Source organism: Nannospalax galili, unplaced genomic scaffold, assembly GCF_000622305.1.
Source record: "Nannospalax galili isolate Female #2095 unplaced genomic scaffold, S.galili_v1.0 scaffold512, whole genome shotgun sequence".
NCBI lineage: Eukaryota > Metazoa > Chordata > Mammalia > Rodentia > Spalacidae > Nannospalax > Nannospalax galili.
In genome coordinates this window covers 1,842,169-1,853,498 of record NW_008331992.1, presented here as the reverse complement: position 1 = coordinate 1,853,498, position 11,330 = coordinate 1,842,169, and the positions used below count along the sequence as shown (strand labels likewise).

The following is an 11,330-nucleotide window of genomic DNA, read 5'->3' as shown; positions in this document are numbered from 1 at the left end:
ACCATTCTATCTTTTGTCTTATTGTTGCAGATGTTTTTATCAAACTGAAAAAGTTCCATCTGTTCATACTTTTATCAGTTTTGTCATAAATGAGCATTGGATTAAGTGAAATACACATTCCAGATGAATTCATATGATCTTGTGATTATTTTGTATTTAGCCTATTGACATAGTGGCTTATATTTTTGATTTTTCAAATATTGAAATAACTTGAATTCTCAGAATCCTTAATGATGTTGTATAATTCTTTTAAATATTGTTGAACTGTATCTCCTAAAAATTTAAGTATTTTTAGCCATATATTAATGAAAAATATTAGTCTTCATTCTTATTGTATTTGTCTTGTGTGGAAATTATGTGCAGCATTAGCTTCAGAAAATGAATTTTAAACAGCTGACCTCCTAAAGCAAAGATCTCTAGACAGGCTGACTAGATTCACCAGATGGACAAGTAGTGGGGAATGGCTGGGGATGCCGACAATGCAGCAGACAGTAGCAGGGATATCAGAGTATAATGGGTCTAGTGGGGGGAGGGAGGCTATGGGCGGGTGCCATCTGGGAAGCGGGTGTAGAGTTGAATGAGATGGTTCTGTGTGATATACACACACAAAAAAAATCAACAAATTTTTTAAAAATGTATTATATTTGAGGAGGAAGCATAAAAATTTCTGTCATGTTAATTAGTAGAGCTGATAAACATTACCGTTGAAATCTACCCGATGACTTTATAGACATACACAGGTGCCAAGGATTCAAGTGCAACCAATTATGACTAGTAATAATCAGATACATACAGATTAGAGATGCATGTGCCAACATCTCAGTGTTAGTAGCAAAAACGAATCTTTCTGTAAGAAACAGTATATTTTAAAATGAAATGGAGATTTTTTAAAGGTTAAAAATTCATTCAATTTCATGCCTTACAGGCCTTATACTGAGTTCAATATTGTATAATTGTATTAATTCAACAGTGAACCTAAAAATTTTATAGCCACTTTTGAAAGAGCTGTATCTTTGTTCTGGAAACTGTTACTGAGCATATTAAAGCTATAATGACATGCTTCTTCTAAAAAATAGTATTTAAAAAAAATCAAAGATGGATAATTCAAATAACATGATGCATGGGGAAGAAGACCATGTAAGGGGCAATGTCACAAAGCATATTTTTGGGGCACCAGCATTGCAACTATGCTGTCAGGAATAAAGGCATTCCAAAAAGAAAAAGAAAGTTCTCTTCTAGTTCAGAAGGAAATTGTGCAGAAATTCTTCTGCAAACTTTAGGAAGACTATCCAATGAAGTAATATGAATATTTCCATTTTGAGATTTTTGAAATTATTAATTCAATATCTTTCATAACATGGAATTATTCAAAGTGAATTAGTCATATGCAGATTGTGGCCATGAGCACTATTGAGGAGCTTTTCTTGCTCTTATGGGCTCCTTCCTTTGGAGTTGCTGACGAGTGAGTTTCCATAGACCCTCCAATAATACTGACAATTACCATCACTCTCAGTTACTCTCCTGAACTTGACAGTAAGGTGCTATTGCTGAAGACACAACATATGTGAGCCATAGAGCAAGCAAAGAGAATCATGCTGGTACTGACCTCAAAGCTTCATCCCTACTGACAAGCTTTCATAGTACTGGAAGGCGCTATGCGTGGTATCAGAGAGAAAAGTAATCATCAGTCTTACTCAGCTGTGAATGCTGCAGGCTCCAATAATGGCAAGCCTGGCAAGATATGCCTACTGGAACATTAATGGCGTGGGAGTAACCAACCATTTTTCGATTGGATTTCACAGGATGGAACCCATACCTGGCACTGATATCAGGGTGAAGAACTGTGGTTAGACAGGTCACTGTCCATAGGGGAGAACCTACTACTATTGTCCTGTTAAATGGGCATAGTATTAATTACTAATGACTAATCATTATTCTTATAGATCAATGCAGCTCTCAGCTCCCACCAGAGAAACTTCTTGCAGCAGAAGGCATTTAACATAGAGATCCACAACTGTTCAACATGTGGAAAACTAAGAGACCGTGGAGTGCTGAACTTTAATAAAACAACCGTATGACATCCTCTCTTCCAAAGGCTCAGGGATCATTGTGGGGAGGGAGTGGAAAATTTTAAGAGCCAGAGGTGGTAGATGAATGCAAGGACAGTTTTCCAGACACAACAGGCCAAATACACTTGTGAATCCACTGTGCCTATGAGAGCATGCGTAAGATCTGCACAAACACAAGCCAGAGATAAGCCCAGCTTGGAGAAGGAAAGCGGGGGCCCCAGCTGAGAATGTGTTGGAAATGGATAGCTGCTGGGGCAGGAAGAGGCAGTTCTCTTCAAGAGTGTGATGCCAGGTAGGTTGATCCGGCTCCAGGGAATGGAGCCACACCCAAGAACACTTGGTGAAAAAATTAGAAGACATAATCCCAGCACTCGGGAGGCAGAGGCAGGCGGATCTCTGTAAGTTCAAGGCCCTGTTCTGCATAGTGAGTTCCAGGACAGCTGGGGCTACAGGGAGACCCTGTCTCAAAAAGACCAAAAAAAAAAAAACCCAAAAATAGAAGACATGAGGAGAGGAGGGTATGGAGGTTAGGGTGGATCTGGGAGAAGATTGTGAAGGGGGTCTTGAATGTGATGGAAATGCATTACATGAAATTCTCAAAGAATCAATAAAAATATTATTTTAAAAATTATGCAGGCAATATACACATACACATAAAATAAAAATCATAAAATAAAATATAAAAAAGAAAAATAGTTTTATTCTTTAAGAATTTCATACAATATATTTTGGTCATTTTTACTCCAACTTGCCTCCACCTTCTTCCCAAACCACCCATCTCCATACCCCCACCTTTGTGTTCTCTCTCCTTTCTTAATAACCATTGACTCCAAAGGAGAGTCACACCCCATCCCAGAGGCCATCTACTTACCATAGGGTTGGAGCTCTCCAACGTTTTTCCCATTCCATGCTAGAACACTGACTGATTGGATCTTATGCAGGTCTTGTTCAGGCAATCACAGCTGCTGTGAGCCCATGTGCCCATTGGTCCCATCATGTCCAGAAGACATGGTTTTCCTCTGGTCCTCTATGACCTCTGGCCCTTACAATCATTCCTTCCTTTCCTCCATAACGTAATGGTCCCTGAACCCTGGGAAGCAGTAATGATATACATGTCCCATTTGTGGCTAAGCATTCCGCGATCACTTACTATCCACACTTTAACCAGCTGTGAGTTTCCATGTTCGCTGCCATCCACTGCACATAGAAACATCTCTGAGCTGTCATGTGTATGTGTGTACAGTTTCTTGTAGGATTTCATTCTTACCAGTTAGATGTCCACATACACTGTGGAGTAACCCTGTGTTTTGTGTCCACTATTTCAGATTTGTGTCTTCTGTTCAGTTTTTGTCAGTGTTTTTAGAAATTTGCCAGTTTTAAGTTTTTGAATAACACTGACTTTTTTCTAATTTTTGTTTCAAGTTTATTTCTGCTCTTAATTTTATTAATTTCAATCTGTGGCTTTATTTAGCTCTTTTCTCTAAGTGCTTGCTATTAAGACTTAGATTTTTTTTTTTTCTCTTTTTGAAGCAGGGTCTCCCTGTAGCCCCAGCTTTCCTGGAACTCACTATGTAGACCAGGCTGGCCTTGAACTCACGGAGATCCACCTGCCTCTGCCTCCCAAGTGCTGGGACTACAGGCATGCGCCACCACACCTGCCTAAGACTTACATTTTTTAAGAGATATTTTTATAATTCATGCATATTTTCTAATTTAATATTATAAATTTCCATCTTAACACTGCCTTACCTTTTTCACAAAAAAAAAATGATGTTATGTGTTCATTTTATTTTTCTTTTTTTCTAATATTGATTTGTGGGCTTATACAAAATAAATACAATTTTAAATGAGTTTAAGTCCTTTATTATTTTAAATTTACTTGGGCTGGCAAGATGGCTCAGCAGGAGGAAGTGGTTTCCACACAAACCTGAAAACCTGAGTCATATCATCACACCTATGTAAAGGTAGGAGAGAACGTACTCTACAAAATTGTCCTTTGACCACCACACTCATGCCATGGCATGCATACCCACATACACAGCATAGACACTCTGACACACAAAAATAATAATCATTACTTATTTACTTATTGAGGCTTATCTTATACATGAGGGTATAGTATTTCTCATTACACATTGTGTGTCACTGAAGGTGTATTCTGCTGTTGTTGAATAGAGAGTTCTATAAATGCCAGTTGGATTCTATTGGTTGATAACAGTGAGCTATTCTATAGTCAAGTTATTTACATATCTAATTTGCACACATACATGCCTATATTAGTTAGGCTACTAGTCTCTCATTTGCTGAGAAGAGTATTAAAGCCTTAAAATATAAAACTGTTGATATGTGTATGTTTATATCATAAGTTTATTCAGTTTAAGGTAAAATATTTTGGAGCTCTACTGTTTGGTGCCTAAGTTTAACATTTTTATCGCTGAGGAGGTTTGAACTGTTTATTATTATATAATGACCTAAGTCTGTTGTCATTGAATTTGTTCTGAGATTTGTTTAATCTGAAATTAATGTAGTCATGTCTTTCTTTTTGTATAATAGATGCATGATATCTTTTCAGATCCTTTTACTGTCCGACTGCCAGTTTCATTACATTTAGTAGATATCACATTTTGTAATCTACTCTGCTTCTTAATTAGTGTATTTAGAATATTTTCACATAATATTATTCTTGAATTGTGAGGGTTTAATGAGGAAATTTTTAGTTTGTGTTCTGTTCATTCATATTTTCATTTCTCTGCTTTTTTCACATCTGTCTATAGCTTTCTTGACCTTACTTTTAGAATTTCACATCCATTTGTCTACAGCAGATACAAGCAATCTATTTTATAATAATGTAGTCTTTTATGAGGCATTGCACAGCTTACCTCAGTGAGCCAACCTCATCATTTTAGCAGTTCAAGTGACATATAGAGTCAAGAGGACAAATGACAGCAAGTGCTGGAGAGGATGTGGGGACAGGAGAGTATTCACTCACTGCTGGTGGGATTGCAATCTGGTGCAGCAACTATGGAAAGTAGTGCAGAGAACTCTTAAAAAACTAGAAAGAACTTTCATAAGATCCAGCTCTGCCACTCCTCAACATATCCCAAAGGATTCAACATTCTACTATAGAGATGCTTACTTGGCCATACTTGTTGTTGCCCTTTACACAACAGCTAAGAAATGGAAGCAACATAAATTTCCCTCAACCAGTGAATGAATGATGAAAATGTGGTATATTTACACAGTGGAGTTCTACTCAGTGGTAAAGAAAAACTAAATCATGAAATTTGCAGATTAAATGGGGAGAGCTAGAAGCTCTTGTACTAAGGTGACACCAAGTCAAGTGAAGCATAGAAACCTTGTTAAACCATTTCACCTTTTGAAAATATTTCTTTGGGGCTGGAGAAATGACTCAGCAGTTGAGAGCACTGGCTACTCTGACAGAAGACCTGGATTCAACTCTCAGCATCCACATGGTGGCTAACAACCATCTGAAACTCCAGTTCCACGGGGCTCTGATGCCCTCTTCTGTCCTCTGGAGGCACTGCATCATACAGGTGCACTTAATATACATGCAGGTGGCATAACACCTGTACACATAGAAAAAATAATAGAGTAAAAATAAATAAATTTTTTAAATCAATCAAAAAAATAAAACTATTTATCATCCAGTATTACATAATAGGCTTAAATATTTTTCAGATATGTATTTGTTACTCTATCAATGTTCAATTATTTTCAAAGGACAATTATATTTTAGAAAACTCAAAATGAAGAGAAAAAATAGTTATCCCTTCATTGTTTCTCTGACATTCCACAATCACTTCAGTCACACTCCTCTGTGGTAAAGCTTCTGCTTGTGTGTTCTGTTAGTTTTTCTCATATGAGAATGCCTTGATTTTTCCCTTTGATGCCAGAATGTGCTTTCACTGACCCTCCTTTCAACATTAGCTGTCTCTTAAGTCTTCTGTTTTCTGTGGTTTTGATGAAAATCTAATCCTCATGCAAGGCTGCTGATCTTTGGCTGAATTAATATTGCTTTCTTTGTCACTCGGTTTTGAAGTTGTCTGTGGTGTGAGCTGTTGTAGATTTCTAATATTTCTTCTACCTTGGGTTTAGGTGGCTTTTAAAATCTACATGTATACTCCTTTAGCAAAATCTGAACACCACACAGTCATTAATTCCTAAAGTACTTTTCAGCTCTAAACCCCTTATTTTGCACTTTTAGAATTCTAAACATACAAATGTTAGATTTTTCCTAGAATCCCACATGTTTTGGAGCTGATTTTTCTTAAATTTTGTTTTGTATCAAATATAACTTTCACTGCTACTAAGTTTGGTAATTTTTATTATTATTTATTATTTATTTATTATTATTTATTATTTATTTATTATTATTTATTATTTATTTATTATTATTTATTATTTATTTATTATTATTTATTATTTATTTATTATTATTTATTATTTATTATTTATTATTATATGTTCCAGGGATTAATTGAACTCAAGTCATCGGCTTGGCAGCAATGTCCTGGACCCACCAAGCCACCTCACCAGTGCTGTTCACTGAGTTTCTAAACTCAAGTTGTTATACTTTTCAATCCAAAAATAAATCCCAATTTGTTCTTCTTTATATCTTTATAATGAGACTGTAAATCAACTACTGCAAAATTGTGGGTTTGTTGTTTATTTGATTTATTTTTTCGTTGTCGTATGTGTGGAAGTTTCACCTGAATGTATGTAAGTGCAACCTGTGTCATGCCATGCCTGTGGATGCCAAAAGAGAGTGTCAGATCCCCTGGAACTGGAATCCTGGACAGTTGTTAGCCTCCCTGTGGGTGATGGGAAATGACCCCAGGCCCCCTGCCAGAGCAGCCAGAGCTCTTAAGAGTGAGCTATTTCCCAGCACCCTGTTCTTTGTTTCCTAAGATAAGGTCTCACTAACTTACCTCAGGCTGCCCTCCTACTTGTAATCCTCCTGACTCTGTAGCCCAAATAACTGGAACTGTGACACTATACCATACTTTTGACTATTTCAAATGTGTTTCTACTGGCTAATTGGAAAAACTGTATAATGACTTATAAAGTGTATTTTTCTCACATAATCTGAACACCTTTGTCAATTCTGTATTAGTATGTCTTAGCTGTCCTTTGTTGCTTCTGCTTGAGATTTCCTGGTACTAAGCAAGATGGGGGCTTTCACTATGTTACGAGACTCCAAGTTTTTTAAACCTTCTGCTAACAGGCTTTTCTGACTCTCTTCTGGCATAGGAGATGGAAATAGTTCTTTTTTTTTTTTTTTTTTTTTTTTTTTTTTGCTATCTGGGCTTAAAAGTTAAGATTCCCACTTTCCCCCGCTGTTGATACTAAAGTGAGAATTCTAAATCACTCATTAAGATGGGGAGTGGTAGGTTCCTAGCAGATGCCCACTGTGTATCCCCAGTTGTAACAGTAGAAATGCCGTGTCCAGGCTTCTGCCTGATCTCAACTGGCACTGTGACCTCCTGAGTAAAAGCATGTGTTGTCAAGTCCTGACTCTGTATTTGACCACCTCCGATAGTGAAAAGAAAGGAATCATTGCTGTTAATGGGGATGCAAGGCCAGGTGCACCCTGTGGCCTCCTCTGACACCAACTGAAGGTCTGTGCGGGATACAGTCCAGGCTCTCTGTCCAGGTTTCCTGGATTCCACACCACCTCATTTCTGGCTGTCCACTGAGACTTTGCTAGCATGATTGATAATAGGGCTTATTTATATCTTGTGTTTGGCTTTGATACAATGACTACTTTTACAAATTTTAGCACTATGCTAGAGAACGCAAGCTGTTATTTACAGTGTGTGTGCGCCAGTTCAACTTTATAGGCTGACAGCTTTTCCAGCACACGGTATGAGATGCATGGAGCAAAACACAAAACAGGCAAGTCAAGAAATCCACTAGAGTGATGTTCTTTAAATCCAAAAGCTCCTGAATGCTCTACATTCTCTCCAGCTTTCAAACGACTTCATATGTAATGCCCATGGCATTTAGTTTTACTAATCTGGATAAATAAAGTGCATCTATTCCATCTTTTCAGAACTAGAAGGTAGTTGTAAAATTTTTAACAAAACAATGTTGCCAACAAGACTAAGGATGTCAGTTCGGAATCAGATCATGGATGTTTCATACCCAACTGCAACACTTTTCATCCTTGTAATCCTAGGAGAACTAATGACTCATTAAAAGCATCAGTTTCTTCATCTCCAAAAGGGAGATCAATACTATGACAGATGTCACTGGATTATAGTGAATGGTAAGACAAAGTGTGCAGAAGCCATACTTGTCATAGTGCCTGTCGATTGAAAAAATTTTAAATATCTGCTTTTGTGATAGAGGAGTTAGTAGCAAACTGACTATTCCTGTTCCCCAGAAAAAGGAGAAATTAGAGTCAAATCTCTTTGTAAACAAGCTAGTGGAAGGATTCCTGGAGTACACACTCATGGCATTTGCTACCACAGATTCCAGGACTGTCCCTATCTATGGAATGGTTTCAGCAGAATGTACTAGGTTTGTACAGTGTTGTGTACTAAAAGAAACCTGGGCTCTACCAACTTATGAAATACAACCCCCTGGAAAGTGTCACATAGCTTTGTAAATGTTGGAAGAAAAAAGTTGTTTTATGGTTAAAACCATTCCTTTTACATAAGACATATATATACATATGCATGCCTTTTATCTTATATGGAGGCCTCTGTGTTACCTTAACATCCTAACCACACTGGAGCTGCAGGGAAAGGCCCTAGTGGCTGCTAACAGCCCCAAGCTTCTCCTGGGCTTGTCTATGTCTCTCACAACCACCTGAGCTATAGGACGGTTAGTAAAAGCTGATGCTGGCAGGAACCTCAAATTTTACATAAGTCTGAATTCACAAAGCAGCTTTTTCACCTCCTTACTACTTTATAGAGTCCACAGTTCTATATGTGAGTGTAACAATCTACATTCAGTATGCCAACGTTGTGTTTCTGTCTCCATGCATAAACTCACCTCAAATGGAATGATAGCGCGTGAAAATGCGTCTGTTGCACTTTCTTTGTAAATTTTTCATTCTATTGTAACTTTTCCAGTCATACATTTTCGAAAATAAGATTTTCATTGAACATACACATTGCTCTAGAAAATATTATTTTATACTTAATCTTAAAATTTTAGTAATCTAAAAAGTTGTTACAGTTTTGTAGCCCACATAAATAATGTGTCAAGGTGCATTCTTACATGTGGATCGAGTTATTTTTTAGAAGAGGTGCTCAGCATTCTGTTTTCATACCTTAGGATCTGGTATTTTAATCAAAGCTGTACAAAAGAAACTTTCTTCTAACTCAGCCAATGTAGCTGTGTGAGCTTCTGTCCTATACCTCTGCTCAAGCCTCTAATTCTTTAAGCAGGAAAAAAATCATAATATCTTCTGTTGTTTCTTGCAATATGGCTCTCAATGCAAGCTATAGTAATATGAAAGACCATGAGAGAGAAAAAAAAAAAGCTTAAAAGCAAATTTCAGACCTTTCAATGCATCACATCCAGCTGACATCTTAAGAGGAGAATATAATTCATAACTCCCACTCTTTAGTAGGTATGGCAGATTATAATGTCAAGTTAACAGAAAAGATCATGAAGGAGACTCAAGGCCAGGACTCCCGTGGGTATCCTGTGAACACGATGCTGTCAATATGGCACTAGCTACCCTACTGTGAGTCATATGAGAAACCAATGGAGGCCACCGCTGACAAGGGGCTGATATATATAAAATTTACCTAGATGTTCAAGACAACCAAGGATTCAGAAGCGAAAAGGAAAACACAAAATGCTGTACAGTGCAAGCGGCCCCCATCTTGCTCGCTGATTCCTTTCTTAGCCTTCAAAGCCTGTTGGGAGTGCCTCCCCCTGGGAGGACAGATGAGGACCAAGACAACAAAACAAAACAATGGCATAAAAAAAAAAAGCTTAAAAGCAAATTTCAGACCTTTCAATGCATCACATCCAGCTGACATCTTAAGAGGAGAATATAATTCATAACTCCCACTCTTTAGTAGGTATGGCAGATTATAATGTCAAGTTAACAGAAAAGATCATGAAGGAGACTCAAGGCCAGGACTCCCGTGGGTATCCTGTGAACACGATGCTGTCAATATGGCACTAGCTACCCTACTGTGAGTCATATGAGAAACCAATGGAGGCCACCGCTGACAAGGGGCTGATATATATAAAATTTACCTAGATGTTCAAGACAACCAAGGATTCAGAAGCGAAAAGGAAAACACAAAATGCTGCTTACAGTGCAAGCGGCCCCCATCTTGCTCGCTGATTCCTTTCTTAGCCTTCAAAGCCTGTTGGGAGTGCCTCCCCCTGGGAGGACAGATGAGGACCAAGACAACAAAACAAAACAATGGCATCAGTATGCATAAGACCCATGCAAACTCAAGCAGACAAAATCCCCTCATAGAGCTGGGGAAATGGACAGCAGGCCCAAACCTTAGCGGAAGAACTATTGACAGCTGATGACTGCTGGGTGAAGAGAGTTGATGATCTTTAAGGAATGACTCTAGATAGACTGACTAGACCCCAGTGGATGTCCTTGCAAGGAGGAATGTCTGTACACTAACTTAACTTGATAGGCTTTAACATAAATGACAGAATGCATGAAATCCTGTTGATGGGGAGGATTATGGGATGGGGCAGATGGGGGAGGGGGTAAAAAGATGATTAAGATGTTTTGTATGAAATAGACAAAAATTCAGTAAAAATATACCACAAAATGAGAATTGAAAATAACAGCCTAAGAGGCCAAAAGTTTTGAAACGTGAAGGTTTCAGATGGAAGCTTCCATGCTCTGAACTTTTAGCTGGAAGGGCCCTGAGCCTAGGAAGCAGGGGATTTTAAGAGTGAGAGGAACTTCCCAGGGAGGGTCAACAAAGGGCACCACATTCTTCTAGCCTAGAAAATATTTGTCTAGACATCTCAATATGTGGTCATTGAAACTATCTACTTGCTTATAGAATAAGGATTAGAGTAATTATCAAATACCAGGTTCCCTCAGAGTACACTCTTTATTTTACCATTAGGAACTTTAAATAAATAGAAGCTTAAAAACTGACAAATAATAATAGAGAGCATAAAGTCAGTGGGACGAGGAGTATGTGGTAGTGGATAGGGGGCGGGTATCTGAATGTGGTCAAAATTGACTGTGTGAAATTCGCAAACAAATAAAAATATTAAAAAGTATAATGAAGG

The 11,330-nt window shown here is 37.8% G+C and overlaps 1 pseudogene; it reads left to right on the top strand.

Annotated features, from left to right (window-relative positions):
* The first annotated feature begins 1,095 nt into the window (after positions 1-1,095).
* LOC115069264 overlaps positions 1,096-11,330 on the top strand; it is a 124,822-nt pseudogene continuing 114,587 nt past the window's right edge.